General features: G+C 32.8%; 1 protein-coding gene across 4 annotated transcripts in view; it reads left to right on the top strand.

Moving 5' to 3' along the window:
- Lrrc4c (leucine rich repeat containing 4C) overlaps window positions 1-23,694 on the top strand; it is a 1,223,661-nt gene that overhangs the window by 488,026 nt on the left and 711,941 nt on the right. For all 4 annotated transcript variants that reach the window (XR_010040205.1, XM_063227790.1, XM_023563016.2 and 1 more), the window contains exon 3: window positions 11,436-11,524. The gene's annotated coding sequence lies outside the window, so the exon portion shown is untranslated. The remainder of the gene's footprint in view (window positions 1-11,435; window positions 11,525-23,694) is intronic.

Below are 23,694 nucleotides of genomic sequence, written 5' to 3'. Positions count from 1 at the left end.
AACTCATACTAGCTAGTATGAGTTCTAGATACTAGATGCATACTAGATGCATCTTTCTGGGACTCTTTTCATCAAATTTTGGTTCTTCATTTTCCATCCACAGTTGTCAGACTTTAACATAGTACGAAACGTTCCCTTTTTTCTGCTTACTTCTTCTAATCATTGGTAGGAATTTCTCCCAATGAATTGCTTGCATGTCTTATCTCTTCTTGGTGCCTACCTTTTTTATTCCTGGATTTGCATAGCCATTTGCAATCTTTTCTTTACTTCTGTACATACATAGTATCTCAAATAAAACCCTGCATTCATTGTTTTTCTCATCCTCATCTCCTATTCAGAGTATGACCCTGTACAATCCAGAAAGGTATTGGGTTATTTCTTTTATGTTGATGTTTAGCACACTTTTTGGTACGTAGTTTTTTTTTAAATGAGCATATGAATATGTGAGTGCTAAAAGGGTGCCATTCTACAAAATGAATTTATTTAGGTCAGCTCAAGCAAATCGCAGTGTATACTTCTCTCTGCATCAATCTGAAGAGCATTGAAATTTAGCTTAATGTCACTACTGCTAGATGTGAGTTTCAGAATATTACATTTAGTTTCCCCATACCCAAAATATTCTCCTGAGTTCAAGTGAGTTTTCATCCTTATAATCCTATTTTAACCAATCTTGAAATATCACTGAATAAATCTCATCACTAAATGAAACAGCCTTGATTAATTACTGTGAGCATTTCAAAATAATCTTGTCAGTTAACCTATATTTAACAGAAGCATGTGTAAAATTTATATGAGGGCATTCTGTGGGAAGAAAGTATATTCTTAGAGACCTATAAAATCAGACTGTTTTAACATTTCAAGTGTGTATGCTCTAGAATGATCCTATTTTTAGTAAATCTGCCACAAACCTTTCTTAACATATATTATGAGAAAAATTATTATTTTATGGATACTTTTATACTTTTGTTGCTGTGTCATTGACACATAATTAAGTATCTCATTTTAAGTATTTTTGCTTTTACCTGACTCATACTGATTTAAAAACCTCATCTGACCTCCCATGTCCTTGTTGAATCTAGCTAGTTTTATATTATGGCCTAATTTTTTTTTTTAATACTTGTGATTTCTTGGAATTTTCTAGCGTATGATCGGAATGTGTTGTAACATTATTTTTCTACTACAAGAGCCAATGAATTGACCAGTGTCTTCTGAGGTCCATGTCATGTTGGAACATAGGGTTCTGGGAAACCAAGCAACCAGTACCCCTCCCTGATGAGCAGCTGTGGTGTGGTAGGCTGTGGCCCATTCAGGGGGATAACCACCAGTGTCTCTTGAGATCAGTGCTATATTGGAACTTAGGATGCTGGGAAACCAAGCAACCAGCTTCCCTCCCTGCTAAGCAGTAGTGAACCTACTGATGCAGGGGTTGATAGCCAATCATCTCACTTCCCTAACCGTTTTCTCCTGCCCCCCATTAGCAAATGGGAACCAGAGATCTGTACATCTCTTGGGAGGTTGACCATAGCAAATAAGGGGGATTTACTTCGACCATTTCTTTGAAGGCAAATATTTTTATTATTGTTTTGCATTATTCTGATTAATGGTACTGCTCTATTCAATATTCTGTTTTGATAAGTTCTATAATGTTCTGTATTTCATTTTATTTTGATATACATGGTTGAAAGAACAACTATTGTGAAAATAACAAGATATTCTGTGATACCTATTACTATTATCTCGGTAATATGCTGTGAAATTCTATACCAATTTCACTACACTGTCTCAGTTGGATTTATTCTGTCTTGTTCTGTTGTATTTTAATACCTCAAAATAAAATTTATAAAAATTAGCCAGTGAATTATAGGTTTTTTTTAACCAATTTCCTGTTCTCCTTCCTTGTTTCCCTTGTTGAATATATACCTATTTACTGGAATTATAAAGGAAACCATTTTCAGCTTCCTACAAATAGCACCAACAATGAACATAATTTAATGAATACATACTGTTGTACCCCAAAATGCTATCCAAAATGGGGCAAGACATATTTAAAAGAAAAAGAAGCACTTTATTTAAGCTGGCACCAGCAGCATAGTGCATTGGAATTTGCAAAACTGTGCAACCAGGTTGAAACTTTGTCAGGCTTATAATGGGAAAAACCACAATGTAAGGGGTGGGAGAAGAATAAGATTGAGGGAGACCTTTGTCCCCTTATTTGATTTGGGGGCAGAGTTTCTGGCGTAGTCAGTTGCCTTGAGGAAATTTTGATAGCTGGTATTCAATGAGTTCTTTATTTACAGTAACTTGGTGACTTGTGGTCTGCTAATTCCAGAAACAAATGTCTTTCAAAAAGAGGACAATGATTGAGACATAATATAGGTAACTCGAGATCGACTGATTCCAGGAACAATTTTCCCTTGCAAAAGGAACAAAGGTTAACATAGCACACAGGTTACTAGGTTGATGGCACATACAGAGCAGTATGGTAGTGCTTGCTTTGGTAAATTACAACATTGTGGTCAGTTGCTCCATGGTGGTCAGTTGTGAGAAACAGCTGCTTTAGCAAAGAGGAGTTACAGGGTGATTAGAGAAAATAACTAGGGCAATGGGTGAGTATAGAACAGGATGACAACACTCTTTAGTTAGAGTACAACACATGCAATGTGTAAAAAAGATGCATGTTCAGTGCTAGGGTCCCAATTTCCCAAGTGAAATGTTATGCAGCAGTAAAGTCAAAGAACAGGGAATTTGTTCTACAACTGAAATTAAGATCACTTATACATTGAATTCAGATTCGCCCTCAGTTTGAGACAATCTAACTTTAAATTCAGGTATCTACAGTTCTGACTCAAGTTTGAGTCAGAGATGTACTTTTTGTTTTGCTTTTGTTTTTTAAATTTGCAAAGCACAAATGCTCTTCCAAGAACCTTGCAGTTTATTTTAGGTGCTATAGAGAGTCACTCAGGTTTTCAGCCAGGGGGAAGAAGATAGTTTTGTCTTGTTTTGTTTTTTATTGTCAGAAATAGACATTGTAGAAAATGTACAGGACCATCAATAAAACTAGCCAAGGGACACTTTTGAAGCAATTTACTGACAATCTTTTTAGAGAAATTTGTTAGGGCCTGGTTTATAAACATAGGGAAGGAGAAGAGAGGAGGGACAGGTTGAAAAAAACATTAAACAATATTCAATAATATGTGCCTTTGATCAGTTTACTTAGTGATTTTGTGGTATTTCTTCCTCTATAAAGAGTAGATAATAAAATCTACTTCCAGGTGTTACTATGAGGTTCAGGTGATGGTATATCATCATCAACATGTGTGGTATATATAATGTGTCTCAGCTTGTTCATATCGTTTTAGTAATCTCGATAGTTATTATTATCACAGTTTCACAGATGAGAAAATTGCATAAGACTAAGATAAAATGAAAAACAGGGGAGCTGTGATAATGCGATTATAATAGCAGTGTATATTATGTATTTGCCATACAGTAGGTGTTTTACAAGTGACTAGCATTAGTCACATAAATTAATGTATTCAGCTGAGATAGGACCAAATCTGACTCATTTAATACTGTGTAGTCAAAAGGCTTTTTGATGTGTGCTGACTTGTTAGGACCCTTGTGGATCTTGCACAGTGGGATACATTGGGGGAATAAGGTCTAGCCTTCCTGATGAACCCCTTCTGCTTAACTTAGTTGGTTGGCCAATGGTGGCTGCAATGAAAAACTACTTCTAACTTATTCTACATCATGGGTCCATTCTGGAAACACTGGAGCAAGGCTTTGAAGGCTTTCTGCTCCTCTCTGTATGTTCATTTAGAACTAGGTGAGCAAAAGGGTTACACAGTTTTTTTGAGCCTTTTCTCTTTCCATATGGTTAAATGTTTTCAGGTTTGGATTGTTAGGAGTAGCTAAGGATGAACCTATTTATTTTCTTTATAATTCCTTGCTTTTAAAACACTGTATTAAACAGAATGAGCAGTTAATGTGTTGTATGAATGAATGAATGAGTAGTTGCGTAGGTAAATGGATGAGGGAATGAATAAATAAAGGCTTTTTATTTTTAGGCTATTCATCACTCCAGTAGGATGATTTCTAAAGAGCACAATCAAGGATTTCAGAGTTAATTACTAAGAGGCATGTGTGTTAGGATTTATGGTTCTGCAAAAAGATATAATGATTTGAAAGTGCTTCTTAGAGTTTATTTTTAATCAGCATTGAGTAAATAATTTCTCGACCTATATACCTAGGCACCAAAGCTGAATCATTGTTTTGAATTTCATAATTATACTAGCTATTTTAAAATTCAATGATTCATCATTCATATCATAAAAATTTTTGTAAAAGTATTAATATTCAATATTAAAATATTACCCAGTCTTATACCATCCCCATTAAATTATGAAAAAGTTGTTCTGTATTATTCTATTCCTTGTAATGTGCATATATAAATATATATTCATCATCATAGATAATACATGGTTTTGAGCTTTCCTTTTTTTGGTTGAATCATTTCATAAACGTTTCTGCAATGTTTTATAATTATGTAAGTATGATTTTAATTCTAGATGATAATTTATGCACTTGCCCCAGCCTTAAGCAGCCACCTGTTTTCTAACCTTTAGTAACATTGTGGAATATTATCAGTTCCAGATTATGTTTTTAAATCATATATTTGAAAGACAGAATCATTACATGATAGAATTTAATCAATGGAGATGAGTGTGAAACAAATACAAATTTCTCTACCTTTAAGGATAAATAAATTAAGGGGATATAGAAACCTTAATCATGAAATGTCAAAGGTTCTTCAGGTAGATCTTGAGTTTTGGTGGAAAATTGATAGAATAAAAAATGTTGGAGATTGGTGGAATGTCAGTCAGAATTTCTTCATCTAGGACATTAGTTTTGTTGTCTGGGACCAACCATTTAACTCTCGTGTATCTTAGCTTGCTCAACTATATTTAAGGACATCATGTTTATCTGCATAAGAAGATATCCTGTCTCAAACTGACCAATGATATTTCCAAGCTAACCTATACAACACTAAATCAAAATGAATTATATGTGCTTACCAACATCAACACAAATTCAGTGTGTATAATTACTACATGATCATGATTGTGAAGATGATAATTTGCATCATGTCTGTACTTGTTGTGGAATAGTCATACTCTAAAATTGTTCTTCAGCTTGTTGGCAAGCAGAATCTAAAAGATTTCCTTGTCTTCTCTCGGATCTCTTCTCTGTGACTGCTCAGATTCATTGTAGTGCTTTCTTCCACATGGAGAAAGGTCAGCGGGAGATTATGGTTTTTTCCTGACAGTGGAGCTGTTTATGAGGAGAAAAGAACTGTCAGAGTATGAGGAAGTCATGGACCTGTTCATTCATCCTCGCCCCCTTCTGTCAATGCTAGATTGCGACTGAAAGAACATTCTCAAGTGATTCTTTTAAAGTAACTTCAGGCAATGGTTCTTCTGGCTTTTTCTTTTTTTTTTTCCATAACTGACTCTTGGTAATCACAGTGAATTACTGCTATTACTTTCCAACATTAAAATAAATCAGTTCATAGACACTCAGACAGTATTAGAAAGAAAAATAAATTACTATGGAAACTTGGAGTGTTTCTCAACTAACTAGTTACAGTAAAATAACCAGTTCTAAGAATGTTACTCTGAAATCAGTATTTTGTTTTGAAATTCATTACTAGGCTTCCAGATATTCCTAAAATTTTCTGTTAACATACAGCTTTTTGAAACAATACTATGTTAATGATATAAACTCAATTTTGAGTTAAAATTTATTTATTTCAATTTTCAAAGCTATACTATACAAAATATAAGATGGCAGGCTGTTTCTGTTTCAGTTTGTATTTATTACTATTAGGTTGTGAGTCTTTGTGCAAATTATTATTAGTATTATTATTGCTTTAATTTTCACATCAAAGTTTGCACAACAATTTTAAATTGTTATATATTTATGGTACATAATGATTTCATTCACATTGAGGAAATGGCACGTGTACATACTATCCCTTTACTATTTTTGTTCACTCACTCCCTTAGTATATGGATTCTATTCTTTAACTTTAAAATGGAGATGATTAGTTAAAAGCATAGGCATATATAATTCTTTAATAATTAACTACAATAATGGATATAAGCAAATTATAGTAGAACATAATATGTATTACTCATAACTATTAGGATTATACTTATTAGAATATGAAAATTTCCTATCTCTATATATCAAGCAATATAAATCGCACATTTTAGACAGCTATATTATTAATATGATGATGGAAAATGTCCATCTATACAATTTAAAGACCCAGGATTAGTACAATACCCATCACAAATTAACATTGTACCCTTACACCGCTTTGTTTTGTTTTGTGTTTTTCTCTTTTTCCTCTTAAATAAAATTAAAAAAAAAAAAAAACAAGACAATATAAACATGTAAAATTAATCTAAACCCATGAATGTTGGCTGTTTTGTTCCAGGTAGAATTGGTAGTACAATCAACTTAGTTATCTTAAGTGTGCATGTATATAAATTTATAGCTTTTTCCTTTTCCCTTCCTTCTTTTCTCCTTTTCTTATCAGAGTTATTTTTTCCCTGTTGAGCAGTTTCTTACTCTTTCACAGTATTTACTGAAGATGTGGTATCTTATTTACTCTTTCAGTTTTTTACACTAAGGAAAAAGACAAAAAAAGAAACAATATAGTATTTACACATGTGAGCTTGGTTTATTTCACTTATGGGTATTGTCTCAAGTCACATCTGTTTACCTATAATAGCCTAAATGTGATCCTTCTTTATAGCTGAGTAGTACTCCAATGTATAAACATACCATATCTCCTCTAGACTGATTTTCACAGTGGTTGCATCAGTCTACACACCCACCAATAGTGCAGAAGAGTTCCTTTTTCCCCAAAGCTTTTGCTTTTCTAGCATTTGTTGTTGTTGGTTTTCTTGATCCTGGCCATTGTTTCTGGAGTGAGATGGAATCTCAATGGTTTTTTTTTTTTTTTTTTTTTTTTTTTTTGTAATTTGCATTTCTCTAATGACCTATGATGCTGAACATCTCTTCATGTATTTATTTGCCATTTGTATTTCTTTATTTGAAAAGTGTACATTCATCTCAGATGTCCATTTTTGGATTGGTACTTTGAATTTCAGGATCCTGAATTTTTAAAATTTCTTTATATGTTCTAGGTAGAAGTCTTTTGTTTGTGGGACTGTTATCTAAGATTTTTTCACAATTTGTGAGTTTTCTTTTCACTCTTCTTGGAGTTTGTTTGTCATACAAAACTTAAGACAAGATCCCAGTTGTTCATTGTGGAAAATATTTCCCATGCATTTTTATTTGTGTTCATGAACTCTCTGCCTATCCCAATGTCTTCAAGATTTCTATCTACTTTGTCTCCTAGAAGATTTTTTTTCTGTTTCTACATTTAGACCTTTGATTCATTTTGACTTTAGTTTTCTGAATAGTGATAGGCTTGGGTCTAGTTTTAGTTTTTGGCATATGGGAAGCCAGTTTTTGGAACATCACTTATTAAACAGGCAATCTTTCTTCCAGTAAACATGTTTGGCCCCTTTGTCAAACATAAAGTGACTAAATGTGTTTGTAGTTGTGACCATATCTTCTAATCTATTACATTATTCTTTAGGTGTGTTTTTAACTCAGTACCATCCTGATTATATCACAGTAGTTTTGCAGTATAACTTCAAGACAGGGATTGTGATGCCTCCTGCCTTGACTTTGTCGACCAGAATTGCCTTTGCTATCTAAGGTCTCTTCTGGTTACAGATAAATTTTAGAAATGATTTCTCTAGGTCAGTGAGGTATATTAATGGTATTTTGACTGGAATTGAAATAAATCTGTATAATAATTTTGGGAGAAGCCATTTTCACAATGTTTTGTTCTCTCTTTCCATGAACAAGAAATGTCTTTCCATTTTCTGATTCATTTTATGATATATACATCTCACATTCATTGAAGAAAATATATTGTAGTACATTCATATACATTTTCTATTTTAGTATAATCAATCCTTATTTGACCAGGTCAGTACTTTAATATCCATAAGTAATTCTGAAGCACCTTGGGATATAGTTCTCTTTTTTGGTTGGGTCTTTCTCTGGTTTTTGTATTAGGGTAATACTTGCTTCCAGGAATAAGTTAGGGTGAACTGCTTTCCTTTCAATTTCACTGAAGTGTTTGAGTAGAATTTGGATTAAGTCTTCTTTGAATTTCTTATCAAATTCAGCAGAAAATCCATCAGGATCTGGGCTCTTCTTTGTTGGTAAGATTCTAATTATATTTTCAGTTTCATTAACTGAAACTGGGTTATTCAGCACTTTTACATCTTCTTGATCCAGCTTTGGAAATTCATGTGGTTTTAGGATTCTGACCATTTATTCTGTGTTATTGAGCCAATGGAAGTAAAGGTTTTTGCAGTAAGTATTGACGATCTTTTGTATTTCCACAAGGTCTATAGTAATTTCACCCTTTTCATTTCTTATTGCATGAATTTGATTTTTTTTCTTTCATTTTAAAAATGTTTGGCTTAAGGCTTATCAACTTCATTTATTATTTCAAAGAACCAACTCTTTGATTCATTAATTCTTTGTATTTTTTTCTTAGTCTCTATTGTGTTGATTTCTACTCTGATCTTTATAATTTCCTCTCTTCTTTTGGCTTTGGGCTTGACTTGCTCTGCTTTTTCTAGATATTTGAGGTTTAGCATCAGGTTATTTGTGTTCATTCTGTTTCCCTTTATAAGCTAGGTCAGACACCTAAAAATCTTTGAAACTTAAGCTTTACATACAGTGTTGATGTATTTGTCAACTGTATTGTATACGCGAGTCGACACTGCCTTATTTAATAGTTTTTGATCCTGAAATCACATTTTTATTATTTCTTCTTTTTATTTACTCAGTTTCCTTGTGGTAATGTATTATTTCAGTTTTATAGGTAAAGACCTGCTACGCAGAATAAAGTTAAATTTCTAAAATGTGGTGGAACATGACTCAACCTTTTCTTTTCTTAGGTTGAATAAAGAAATTCATTTTTCAGGGACTTTTTCATTACTTGAGAGAATTAATCACACAAATGTGCTCTTATCCTGCAATGGGATAACCTTTTTATCCTGTAAGCAAGAATTTCTTTTGTTAGGAATGGGTAGAGATGAAAACATTGATAATAAAATGGTGAAATTTTCCTCCGCATATCTGTTGAGTAAGTTGTATCACTACTACACTTTGGGTCCAATAATATTGACAAATTGTTTATCAGTCTGCTTGGAATAACTTCATCCGTAAACCAAATATATGTAAGGGTTGCCATGCGTTGCTCATGATTGAAGGCACTGGATGAAACTAATGACAGTTGGCATCTTCATGGAGTATTCTTTTGTAAGGGGAGAAGAAGAATTTAAACAGTCGTGAGAAGCAGTTTGTTTCCAACATGGAAATAAATGCTCTGGAGGAAATTTAAATGGTAACAAGAATAAGGCATGCCAACAGTAGAGGGTTTGACGTGTTAACTTTTCCGATAGGGAAGATTTAATGGAAAGAATGAATGAATTTCAGTAAAGAGTCAGGGGGATCAATCAAGAGATTCACCTGGATCAAAGGAAGCACATTACAAGGAGATGGAATAACAGAAGCAAAGCAAAGGCTACGGAATGAAATATGCTTAGTTTATTGAGCAACAGACAGCAGCCAATTAAAATATAAGCAGAGTAACCAAAGATGGGGTGGTTTGAGAGCCATCATGAAACAAGATGGTGCATGATTTCATTGATCTTTTTAGTTGTTTTAACTTTTATTAGACTAAGATGGAAGTTTCTCAGCAGAGAAGAGAGGTAATATAATTTACATTTTATTGCAATATTGTGCTTTTATTTAAGAATAGACAAAAGGAAGGAACACGGTACATCAAGAGTCTAGAACAACAAAACTTCAGAAAACTTACAGTAATGTAGAACAAAATGTTCAAAGTGTAGAAAAAAATTGTAAATGTTTAAACACAAAGAACAAACAAGATTTTTTCTGATGTACTTGATACAGACGAGGAAGAAAGAATAGAATAAAAGTCACTCTAATTTTTTTAATGAGGAAATGGTAGAAGGAATTGTATTTATTGGGAGGAACTAGCAAAAACAAATTGATGTTGGCTGGGCGTTTCAAATGCCCATCAGCATGCTAAGTGAATATATCAAGAAGATAGTTCATTATGACATTTACTGCAAGTCTAGACTAAAACCTGGTCTTGGCAATCCTGAATGTATAAATGGTATTTAAAACGATAATACAGGATGAAGTCTTGAAGGTAGTCTAATAGAAACAAGAAGACAGGCAAGTTGTGAGCCATGGTGCATTTTAATATTACAAGACAAAAGCAGACAAACTCAGAAACTTAAGAAGACTCAAAATATGTGATCAATCAGGAGAAATAAGCATCCTGTTTTGCAGATAGAAAAAGTTCTTTTGAATTAGATAAAATTTTCAAACTGTTGCAGTATATTCTCTGCCAGTTTTAATTAAGTGGCTGATTTAACCCAGCATTTACTACATTTGGTTTATAGTGGTACTAAATGTTTCATTTATTTCAGGAGACAGTAAGATGCAAATGAACATTATATTTGCATGCCTATTATAATTATATTTAAACATGTATAATATTTGAATGTCTGTCTTATAGACAGATGATTTAAAAAAACAGAGTATATTCACACAATGATAAAATATTTTTGCTGACTACAAAGCACAAACATAAGGAAAGAAAACTAGTAACATTGCTCATAAGTCTCAATATAAATGGACATCCTGGGTTATGTGAATAGAGAGGATAATTATTAATTTTGATATGCACCTTTAAGGCAGAAAAAATATTTGAAATAGGCATTAAAGAATGATTATGAATTTGCTAGAACAGAATGGAACATAAAAATTGTATCAGATCAAAAGGCAGCAGGAAAGATGATACAGATATGTGAAAAAATAGAGTGTGTTTAAGAAAGAGTGATAAATTCATTTGACAAAATTAGAGGGTGCAAAAATGGCAAGCAAAAGCAACAGAAATTTTATGTTTTTTTTTTTTTTTCTTTAGAAAATATCTCACTCAATTTTCCAGGACAAAGAAATAAAAGACAAAGTGAGATTTTTTTTCCAGATCCATACAATGTGATTACCATCACTGTAAAAGAATTTTTTAATTAAAAAAAATAAACCTTTCACAGTCTGGAAAATGCCTCAGACATGATACTGTAAAATGAATATAGATTTGGATAAATATAAAACAATAAAAATTGCTCCCTTTATGTTGCTCCATTGGGTATGGTTTGATTTGAAATAATTTTAGTGGACCTAATTTCTAAATTTCTTAAAACTAATGTCATGTTTTAATTTTGTGTCTCTCCTAGAAATGATTTTCTTTATTACAAGACTGCAAGATCTCCCAGTGAGAGTGGGGCCAAAGCAGCTGGAACATCATCCAGTCCACTAAATTCATGTGAGTACAACAGTAAAAGCTTTCTAAAAACAAATAAAAGCAAAAGTTATCTTACATGTGACTTAAGTGCATTGCAAATGGCTATGTTTGTGAATTAACATCTTTAGTTGCTGGATACTTCATACGGGCCAAACTTAACCAGGGAGATGAGGTCGATGCGTATACCTGTGACAGGGCTCCATCAGGCATCTGAGCACATAAATCGCAGTTTTGCTTGGAATCTCTCTGTTTATAGTAACAGCTGTCTGCACACAAAGCTTCAATAGGCAGCTTTCTGATTGAAGAAACTTGGATTCACTCCTACTTCCCTTACTCTTTGACTTGTACTGAGCCAATTATTTAACATTTTCCTTCCTTCTTTCTTTCTGTATCACCCTGTGCATTAGATGGCACCCTGTAGCTTTATTTCCCCTATGTATCCATAGTCATTCAGAGTCTCTATCAGCTTTTGGGTCTCTATCAAATCTGTATCATTTCTATACCAGTTCCCTAGTTATTACTTATTTTTGTGCTTATTTGATGGTGTTATAATTCATTCACTAGATCAAACATTGCAGGATGCAAAGATAATATGAATTTTTTGACATCCGCAGGTATTTCCATGCCCACACTGGCTCAAACTGCCTGGTCTTGAGTAAGAATTTGTCTCTGAATGTGTCCTCCTTGGGTTCAAACTCTCACTTGTTGTGCATTTGTTTCAGAGAAACTACTTGTCTGGCTTGCAGAAAACAGGAGGTTATTTGATACACACATCAATGAATTTCTTTGGACCTTGAAATATCGATTTCTCTTGACTTATTTTCTATGAGTTGTTTCCCCAAATAGTCATTTACATTTGAACTTAATCTAAACTCTACAATTTTGTGAGCTTTATTAAGTAGCTATTCCACTTTTGATTTGCAATTGTCATTTTCCTGTGTGCATTCCTCCACAGACAAAAATACACATGTATTTTGTCTTTACCACTGAAGCATTCAACAGACTAAAATAAAAACAACCTGTCTTCAACCGATTATACTTTTAACTATTTTACCCCAAGTAGTTTCTCTTTAACTATTACCTTTTACCTAAACAGCTGCCAATATTCTTTGCCAATACAGAGTAAACTCCATCAGTAAGGAGAGTATTCTTGTTGCTGTTTATTTTCATTAACATTGTATCTTAAATGATAGAGCCTTCATAATTAAATAGATTTTAGTTCTTCCTATTGCATTATCTCTATATGATAATTAAGTTTTACTTCAAGCTCTGTATAAATTATTCACCATGATAATCATCTACAATTGCTCCCCCTTCTGTCGTTCAAACCACTGCAACATTTTAACCATAATCTTGTATCCCATATTATCATCTACACTAATCACATTTCCAGACTTTCAGCCACTTGAGGCTAGGACAATTAACCTGATTACTTCTTTTTCCACCTTAAGTTTTAGCTAATGGCTTATTTTTCAATATGTGCTAATGAATTTAATTAATAATTTTAGATATTGAAGGATTTTCCAACATTGTTCTGATTACATGAGCCATAAAACATTTTTCTTGAGATGAAAATGTGAAAAAATAATATAGGGCTGGAGATATAGCTCAGTGGTATAGTGCCTGCCTGGCAAGCACAAGGTCATGAATTTGTTCCCTAGTACAAAAAATAAATAAATAAATAAATAAAAAACACCACAAACAAAACCTGAAATATAATAAGCTATCAAAAACCATTTTGAATTCATTAAGAAATAACTTCAAAGGTTCTAAACTGAGTGGAGTTATATAAGTATTTCACATTCATTGTGATCCATTTATTTCCATAATTATAAATAGCCATGCGTATATTTGTTATACACACATAAACATATATACACTCAGACACATTTATACCCATAGAATCCTCATATAATTCTGGCTGGTAGAGTGCACTGTGACCAAAGATTTGAGCATGATATTCTTGCTCTTTCTCTCTCTCTGCAGTCAATATCACTGAGTCAGTTTCAGTGAGAGTCAATATCACTGAGACAGAGAGAGAGAGACAGACAGAGAGAGAGAGAGAGAGAGAGAGAGAGAGAGGCAAAGGTGTGTACATCAAGAAAAAAACTCCAATGAATATTTTAATATTAAATTTACTGAGATATCATGAGATTAATACAAGTAACTGTTGTCTTCTACAGTTGAAAACGATGCTCAAAGTGGTGCCTGTTAGCTTCCAGACAGTGTTTGGTGTGGTGAACTGCTGAGGTGTCTATATATATATTTGTGGTAGACTGTATATCTCAATTGAGTCCTTCTAATAAACCTCCTGTATTTATGCATGCATATGGAGTGGCAGGAAGCCCCCATCAATGAACAACATGTAAGCTAAGTTATACCTAAAGGCTGCCTATTACAGGGGTATAAACAGATATGTACATGTAACTCTAAAACCTGGATCATAACTACTTGATAAATTTGTAGCACTTGTTAAATAGTCTTAAAGGAAATTAAATTTTCTTCTAGTCCTTTAAATTCCCAATAATGCATAAATTTCAAAAGGGAAAAAAAAAACTATGCAATCCCTGAATATAATTTTTCCACTTTTGCCTTCCTTTTGAGTTCGTTTTTTGCCATTCTAAAACATGTTTTCATTTTTTTGCTCGGATTCTCTTCTTTTGCTAAATCTGAGTTGAATGAATTTGTCCTGTGTTTGCTATTCTAATGCTCTATTGGGAAACTGTTTCCTATCATTATCCACAGTTTCATATCCTAAGGAGAACTTCCAGTCAGTACAAGGTGATTGGACAAATCCAAACACTGTTTGGAGTTTTCTGGGCCATATAATTTAATTTTAATTAATTTTTCTGCTTTCCCATAATTGTGACTTAAAGTGAAATCACTTATTTAAGAAAAATATATTGGATTTAATTTGTTTTTCCCATGTAAAATTATTTAATATAATTCATTTTCAGACAATATATGAATTCAGTTTCCCTTATGAGGTTCACTCCTATAGTCATCTCAGTATTAGATTTTTGCAATATCTAAATAATCCTCAACTATAAACACAAGATACTTAATGACCATGACCATGATATGTCCCAAGAAATATGTTTCCATGTTCTATCATTCTGAAAATATCACGGAATGTACTTATAACTACATCTAACCTAAAGGTGTAGCAATTTTACTTTTATTTTTATTTGTAAGATACTGTATGAACCTAGACCTAATCAGGGTAGGATAGTCAATATCAGTGTCATCATTCACATCTTGTCTCATTGGATGGTCAGGAGCAAAATAAGCACAGAGCTTCAGTCTCTTGTCAGAACAGTACTCTCTTCTGAAATCTCTCTTAAAGGACCTGTCTGAGGATGTTTCACAGCTAAGCACTCTTTCAGAAGCAAAAGGAGTATACACAGAAACACCGATCAATGTAAAGTGTGGTAACCACATAACAGAGGAACATAGTAATTTATCATCATTATCAAAGCTTATGCCCTGTACATAAGTGCAAGTGCTATGATTTTAAACAACTATCGAAACAAATAAATAGCCCACTTGTAAAGAAATATTTCTTTACATATAATTTAAATTAGCCAGTGAAGTCCATCCAGAAATTTAGTTATTAGAAAGTGTTACCATGTCTGTCAAACCTTTCCTGTTTTAATATAAACAAGAGCAAATTGACATTACATCAAGGAGGATATCCAAACTAAACTGTCACTCATGTAATTTTTCTTCTTAGAAAGTATAATTTTGTAGGTGTTGTGCTTTCTATCTAGATGCCCTCCCCACTCCCAGCCTCATGTGGTCAGAGTTGGGGCTTGTTGGGTGGTTGGATATATGGTATGTGCTCCTGGAATTGATTCAGGGTGTGATGCTAGGATTAAGGCTGCTTCACGCTAGGTGGCAGTGCTACTCACCCTAAGAATGAGTAGCTTAGATAAGGAACAAAGGCCAGAAAGTGGTTTGATCACAGCTTGTTACTTGAAGCTCACTGCTTGCTGCCATTCTGGTTTCTGTCTGCCATGGACTGTTTCTTCTCTGCCCCGCTGCCATGCCATAGTGCTTGGAGCAAGCCAACTATGAACTCAAACCTCCACAAACTGTCAGCCAAAGAAATCTTTCTTTCTAGAGTGTCAGGCATTTTTTCTCAGCAATGAAAAATCTAAGACAATGGGATAATATTTCCAACAGTTGATTATTTTAGGCCTTAATAAAACTTTGGACAAAAAAAAAGGGTGAATTTTATGTGAGTGAGTATATTTGCCTCAAAGGAAGGGTGAGTGTATTGGTATCATTGTAAATTAATATGTGAGAATTATTGTAGTGATTTAATATTTTTTTTTCTTTTCAAATAGGAATTGCCTAAAACCAATAGAATTAGTATTGTTTCATTTAGGCAGAACTCAGATGAGAAGTAGGTTTTATTATACAGTTACACAATTAGCTTTCTCAATATTGTATTATAAGAAGCAATTCTTGATCTTAAAATTAACACTGCAGAATATTATATAATTACTCAGCAAAGTATCTGTACAGCATTTGTCTTTTAAATTTAGCTGCTGCTTTGAAAATATAAGACGTTATACAAAAAGGAAAGAAAGAAAGAAAGGAAGGAAGGAAGGAAGGAAGGAAGGAAGGAAGGAAGGAAGGAAGGAAGGAAAGGGAAAGTAAGAAATTACAGTTCTATTATGGAGATTTGAGAAATTGAGAAAAATTTATAAAACTTATCTAGAACAGTATAATATCACCATATTTTCCTTGATTATCTTATATTGTCTTAATCTTAATATTTAAACAATATTTGCCTGGATAGACCAGGTATTTATCCAAAGTATTTATCCAAATTCCTGTAGAGCTTCACAAAAATTCATTTCTTTTCAACAAATATTAGCTATTGTTATTTAATGAAATAGATATTCAATACAGTTCTAAACATGTAAATTGCATCCTTTACAGAGCACCTATTTTGAAATGGTGACTGACAACCTCCATCAATTCTAAGATGTACATTGTTTCTCAATATTTTCCAACTCCACAGGCCACATCTTATAAAGTACTGATTAGTTTTATGTTCAGCATTGTTTTTCATTTTCATGATATATAAAATATTCAGAGTACATGACCTCTTCTTATTTTACTTCCTGAAATTAGACTACTTGACACTGGAGACTGTTCGTGGCATATTTGAGTGTGAGTGTGTGTGTGCAAAGAATCAGAAAGGTTGTGCCCTAACCCTTGTGTGCCATCTGGAAGTCCTTTCTGTTTTCATACATGAATGTTGTTATAAAACACCATGAAATCTGGACAGTGAAATAGAAAAGAGAGCAATTCATTTAAATGCTTGATTTACAATCTTTAAAAACTGATTTTATTTACATTTTACTTTTAAGCTTCTAAACAGGGATTTCAGTCATAGCTGTTGTAGGTTCCCTTACAAAGAAAAACTGTCTATGCTGATTCCTGGAGAAGAACGTGCTACAAATACACAGAAGGGTTTTGCTTCCTTTTATACAAGAATCATAAAAATGAATAATTTGATCCTACTTCACAGTAACTCAACAGACACCAAATTTTGTGAGGCACACTGCAGTGAATATATATCAAAGGGATGTCCTAAATACTTCCTAATCACAGGCAAGCACAGCATTTAGCTGCAATAATAGAAATTACATTTTAATCAATATGGCATTTGCTATTAATCCATTTGTGACTGCCTGAAGAGGTTTTAATAACATGTTAGGAAACTCATCCATCTAAAAGATAATTCCAAAGATAAAATGGTTGAAGTCTTTTAATCTGTGACTAATCATGTACAGAACTAACATATACATGAGGCACATTTTTTTAGAAGCACTTACTATTTCTTTTTATGCCAGTGTTGGTATATATATATATATATATATATATATATATATATATATATGTAGCAAGAATGTCTATATTTGACAATATTGTACCTTGTTTATTACAATGATGTCAGATTTAACTTTTACCTAAATCTTATTATTTCATGGTTCATTTTGTTTTATATAGCAACAAAAGTTATCTTAGTAATATCAGAAAACACAAAGAATCATCTTATGATCTTAACATTAAATAACATTTGCTAACATTAAATTAACATTAAATAACAATTGCTAACATCCACAACTATCATTTAAAACAAGTGCCTGTACATTTAGATACTTTTTATATGAAGGTATTCCTGTTTTTCATTGGAAAATGTATTGTAATTAGTTTTCCATTTTAATGAACATGTATATGTATAGCATTTTAAAAGTTTATATATTTTCCTGGTAGACTTGTATTGGTGCTTGTTTATCTAAAACTCTTGTACTAAAACATGTATATATAAATATTTATATTTAGAAAGAGTTCCAGGACTCCTTGTGGAGATTCTTCACTATGTTGGTAAAATTAACTTACCACAAAAAATGTTAAAGCAAGGGGCTGGGGATTTAACTCAGCGGCATAAGCGCCTGCCTTGTAAAGCAGGCAGTTGTGAGTTCAATCCCCGGTACCGATAAAAAGGAAAAAGACAAAAAGACAAAAAAAAAAAGTTAAAGTAGTAAGTTGAGCACTTCACATTTACCAAGTTTTGTGAGACTCGTGAGACAATGCATCATTATTGTAAATATTTACAAAGCCCCGTAGATGTCTATACTATTCCATCAGTCATTTTTTTTTCTTCATTACTAGCAATTATTCATTTTAGTACATTAATTTATTTTATTTTTGGTTTTTGTTGTTATTGTTGGTCTTGGCTGTGATTATTTGGCACAAGTACAGGCGAGAGACTATGATGTACAGTACAGAAGTCACATCGAAGAAGGAAATAAGGAATTCTTTCTACTGAGTGCTGCTGCCTGCTGGAATGTAATCTCTTCTCTTAGAGTCTTGTGATGAATTTGGCATTTGTACTGAATGCCAAAGCAAACATGCAATTTACTGAAACTCAATTCTGCCTGGTTCTTGGCATTTATGTTGATTAAAGAAAAAACAACTTAGGTTTTGACTCTTTTTTCAAAAACTACCTCTTAGCAGTTTCTAACACAACTGTTAACAGGAAAGTTTAGAATCTTTCCACATTTAAATAAGCATTCTTTGAATAATAATAAAAGTGTTGTTGACCATGTAATGTTGTGGCTAGCATAGTAAGAAATTACTCGTGTTACGCTTCTGTTAATAGACTTTATTTTTTGTTTTACAATCATTTTTATCCATCTTTATATTCTGGTGCCCGTAAAAGGTCTGACATAAAGTAAAAGTTCAGCAAATACAAAATGACCTCCAATTTGGACATAAGAAAGCCAATGATAGATACGACTGCTAATTTTTACTATGATGAGCCAGCTAGAAAGTGACAATCTCATCATTCAATATGTCTAACCTGAATTTAAGCTCTAAATATCTGTTGCAACTTCTCCTCCTGTGCTAATGTCCCTTTTGCTATGTATTTCCTGTGATGAGATCATTTAGATTTTGCAGAGGTACCAACCCCCAAACCCAAACATCTCAGCGCCTTAAAATAGCAAAAGGTTTCTTTTCCTGAATGTGATAAGCGATTTTAGATATGCAGAGGACTCTGCTCCTGAGACTGTGCAATCTCATGGATCTGGTTGAGGAAACTACACTATCAACCATAGATTGCTGCCTAGGCAAAGTTATCCAGAAACAAAATGCTAATTGATCTTTCTGTGATGTATTAAAATTCCTGCTGAAAGTCACATGTAACTTACCTGTTCACATTGTTAAATTTTGTTAGTACGAGTTTGCAATACATGATGTTTATATTCATCTTAGGGAGCAGGTCCATGTACATGACATACCTTGATTCTTTTGTATTCCCGTTCCCTACCTGACCCACCTCTCCCTGTCTCCAGAGCCTCTTCTCTCACTTTTATTTTATTGTTAATATTATTTTAGTTCATATTTATGACGTCATATTTACACTCATGATGCAACTTTGTACTTCCCTGTTCATATTGTACTTGTCAACCAAGAAATAAATTAAATTTCATGAGGACCTGAGAATTAGAAAGTAGAGTGAACACAAAAAATCATAAGGGTCTTTCAAAGTGTAAGACATTAGCAAGAGAAACAGGGGAGATGTGCAAATGATGCACAAAAGAAAAAAAAAAAAAACACGTGAAGTATTTGTGAATGGCATAGTCTGCTGGTCACTATATAACCCCACTCATTCACTTTCATGAATAAAACACTTACTGCCTCTTTAGAAGAGATAAGAAGGGTAATGCAGTTACTGTGTCCATAGTCTTTGCTCTGAAGTCTTAGACCTCAAAGTCTCTTCATGAGTTCCAATCATGACTCTTCTTGATACCGAGACTTGAGAATTATAGGACTAACATTCTCACAGTTTATACATAGTTATCAGACACTGACAAAAATAAACGTTTTCTGGGAATTACATGTGTTCCTTGATTAGCTCTAATTCGATGTTATTGATCTTTGCCAGGTGTAAGGGTTCATTAGGTAGATAGATAGAGGATAGGGTGGAGGAGAAAGAGAACTAAAAAAATATTTAAGATGCATTATGTATATGTAAGAATTGCCAAAAATGATTGTAATAATTGCATACTGCAAAAATGTGCACTCAGGAGGCTTAAACAGGAACATCACAATGAGTTTCAGACCAACCTAGGTTATATATTGAGACAGTGTCCCAAAAAAATGAATAAATAAATAAATAAATAAAATTAAAAGTAAAATTTAGAAAAGATTTCATCTGTCCTTAAATTTTCAACTGATGTGTAACTTTTAGCTTTTGGGAGATGATTTTTTTTTCCTTCTTTAAATTTATTTAACTGCCATAAAGTACATAAAATTGTACAAATTAATAGGATAATGTAATATTCATATACAAGTGTATATACTGAAATGTTCAAATGTGATAAAATATACCTGTCTTCAAATATCTTTGCATATGGTGAAATTTCAAAATTCTTTTTTCTAGTATTTTGATTTTTCCAATATGTCTGTTGTCATCCAATACAGAATAACTTACCAGAACTTTTTTTTTTTTTTTTTTCCATTTACAGTTAGTAGGCATGGATCAAATTTGCTCCACCTCCATTCTGGCCACTCTCCTCAGCCTCCTAGATCCATGAGTCTACCAATCTACTCATAGCTTCTACATCATCAACTTCTTGCCCTTTGTTCTTTTTAAGAAGATCTTGCAAAGAACTGAGATCAAATAGTACCTATGTTTCCATGTCTAGTTTATTTCTACTAACACAATGATTTTCATTTCCACTCACCTGCCACGAATGACAGGACTTTCTTTCTTTGTTTAAGATGAGATGCCATCGTATTGTACATATGCACATTGTTTACCCTTGATCAATTTTTAGCTGTAATAAATAGTGCTGCGATAAACATGCTAGTGCTGGGGTCACTCTGTCGTATTTAATTTGCCCTGTATACATAAGCAGTAATGGGATTTGTAGATACTACTTACTTGTACATAGTATGGTAGTTCTATTTCTAATTTTTGAGGAACTTGTCATGTTTTCTAGAGTGGATGTATTATTTCCATATCTTCCAACAATATAAAAAGTTTTCTTTTTCTCCCTATTCTTTCCAGCACTTGTTAGTTGAAGTGTTGATGAAAGTCATTCTTATTCATTAAAAATGAAATCTCATTTTTAGTTTCGATTTGCATCTCTTGATGAAAAATTGTGGGGAGTACTTTTTTATGTATCTCTTGGCCATTTGTATGTCATCTTTCAAGAAATGTTTATTTTATTCAATTTTCCATTTTATTTCAGAATTAATGTTTCATTTTGTTCCATTTTGCTGCTGAATTCTTATATATTCTTGCTGCTTCTTTTTCCATCATCCTTCTTGGGCATATCCATACACCTTGGAGAAAATGATTTATTGGGAAGAATGAATGGCTTCCACAACAAGCTTTTGCACAGATTTTTTTTTAAATGTTAGGCATTTCATCTTTTTCCTCAAAAGCTTAATTAACTCCTTGTCTGTTTGGCTCCTGTAATTGCTGTAATTTGTTACTCATTCAATTACTACTTATAAGGTACATTTTTAGCATTTGCTCCATTTCTTTTGTTCTCTGATATTTCTCTTTCTAAACTGAAATACGGTCTGCTAGGGCCGACTGAGTTTCTGTAGAATCGTAGACACTGTGTTTTATTATTTCTTCACCAAAGTGTTCAGATGAAACAGATTACTAGGCAGCTGAATTCCCCTTCCAAGACATTTTAATCCCTTGAAAGATTTTAACAGTGTGTGTGATGAAAATACTCTTGTTTGGATCCTTACCTTAAGTTTCAGTAATAAGAAAATTACCCGCAAAAGATCTTGTTATATGTAGGGTATAATTCCCAGAAATCATGGAATGTCTTTATTCATTTTAATTACTAGTTATAAGCTAGCTAATTATTTCCTGAATTATTTTATGATTTTCTGTACCATAGAGCTAAATACAAACTAAATAATGAACACTCTGTATTTTAAGTTTTCCTCAAGAGATGAAAGTTCATTCGTTCTAAGTGTCTGGCAACCCACAAATACAACAATTTCGCCAAATGTTTCACCATTATATAAAGCATGTTATTATATTTCTTGTTGCAAATGATATTCTCACTGTTAATGTCATTTAGCCATGATAATTTGTTTTAGTTTTTGCTAAAGGATTCTATATTTATGTTTTATTTTCTTAATGAATCCAGACAGACTCTTTTAGTAAGACACAACTCCATGATCTTAGTGACTTAAAAATAATTGAGTATATGTTACTTGATATAGCCACTGTGGATCAGCTCTGTTCAATGTCACTTCATCTAGGACTCCGGGGATTACAGAGATTTCATCTCTATGCTGTCATGGCTTCTGAGGGACATAAACAGGAATGTAGAAAATTGCACCCTGACTGTTAAATCCTTTACTCCAAACTGACAAGTGTGACTTCTGCTCACATATTATTGGACAAAGCAATATACACTGCTACATTTAACTTCAAAGGGTTTGGAAAGTGCCATCCTGCCAGATGCCTGGAAGGGTAACTGGAAATATTGAGTGAATACTATCAATGACTACCTTATCTTCACACCCTGAATATTTTTCTGCTGGAAAGAACTGCACATGGAAAAGAGGGGAATGTCTTTTTGCTGTTGTTGATGGTGATAACTCAATGCATAAAACTAAGCACACAATAAACATTTTAACTGAGCTAAATATAAGAATGTTTTCTCAGTACTAGAAGTCAGAGAACTGAATATTTTTTTTAAAGTTGTAGGATTCACTTCACATATACCAGCTAACAGAATCAATATAGCACCGTCTCTTACTGTTTTAGCAATATTTGTACTGTTTTTGCTCTTGAATACTTTGTCTCTGTGTCTTTCAAGTTATGATTGATGATTGACTTTCTAAAATGGAGTATAAATTTATTAATAGTGGATATTTTAAATAAGCATAAAAAGAAAGTGAAAGGGGGCCTATAGTATTAGAGGGAGCTTTTGATAATGAGTCACATTCTTTTCTAGATGCATATTTAAATTGATTTTGACAGGAGAATTGATGAACTCCCCAGAACAATCTTAACATGATAGCAGCACAGAATCATAAAGTTCAGGGTTTTTATTTTCGAGTAGCAACTTTGATCTTCATTGTAAATATCTCCAGATGAATTGTAAACATTGATTTTGCAATTCTGCAAAGGTAATACCTGTGGTTAAATAACTTATTCAGTGTTAGATCAGAAGGGATGAAATGTCAAACTTTTTCCTGAGAAGAAAAACAAATTTGCTTTAAACAATGCAATTCATTTTCAGGAAAATGATACTTTACCTGTACTCTAAAAATACAGAGTTCTACAAACTGCTATAGTGTATAATAAAAAGAGGAAATGAAAAATATAAAGATAAGAGAATATTAAAAAAACACAGGAAACTTATTGTTCTTAAATGTTTAATTAAATATCCACCTTTCTCCTTAAAACAAGAATAAAATTACTTTGTAATATACAAAACTAGCTCACGGAGCATTTATTAGTTAAGAGAATTCCTAAATTCGAATTTTCTGCACTCAAGGAGACCTCATGTTTGTCTGTAAGAAGCATAAAGAATGAGATTAACTTTTATACAAGAGCAGAGAGAAGAGGATTCTAAAAATAAAGGCCTAGCATAAAAAAGAATCTGCAACCTACAAAAGTA

This window comes from Cavia porcellus, unplaced genomic scaffold, assembly GCF_034190915.1.
Source record: "Cavia porcellus strain 051 isolate PalLab524CR breed Dunkin Hartley unplaced genomic scaffold, mCavPor4.1 scaffold_17, whole genome shotgun sequence".
Classification (NCBI taxonomy): Eukaryota; Metazoa; Chordata; class Mammalia; order Rodentia; family Caviidae; genus Cavia; species Cavia porcellus.
This window is presented reverse-complemented; position numbering and strand designations above follow the sequence as displayed.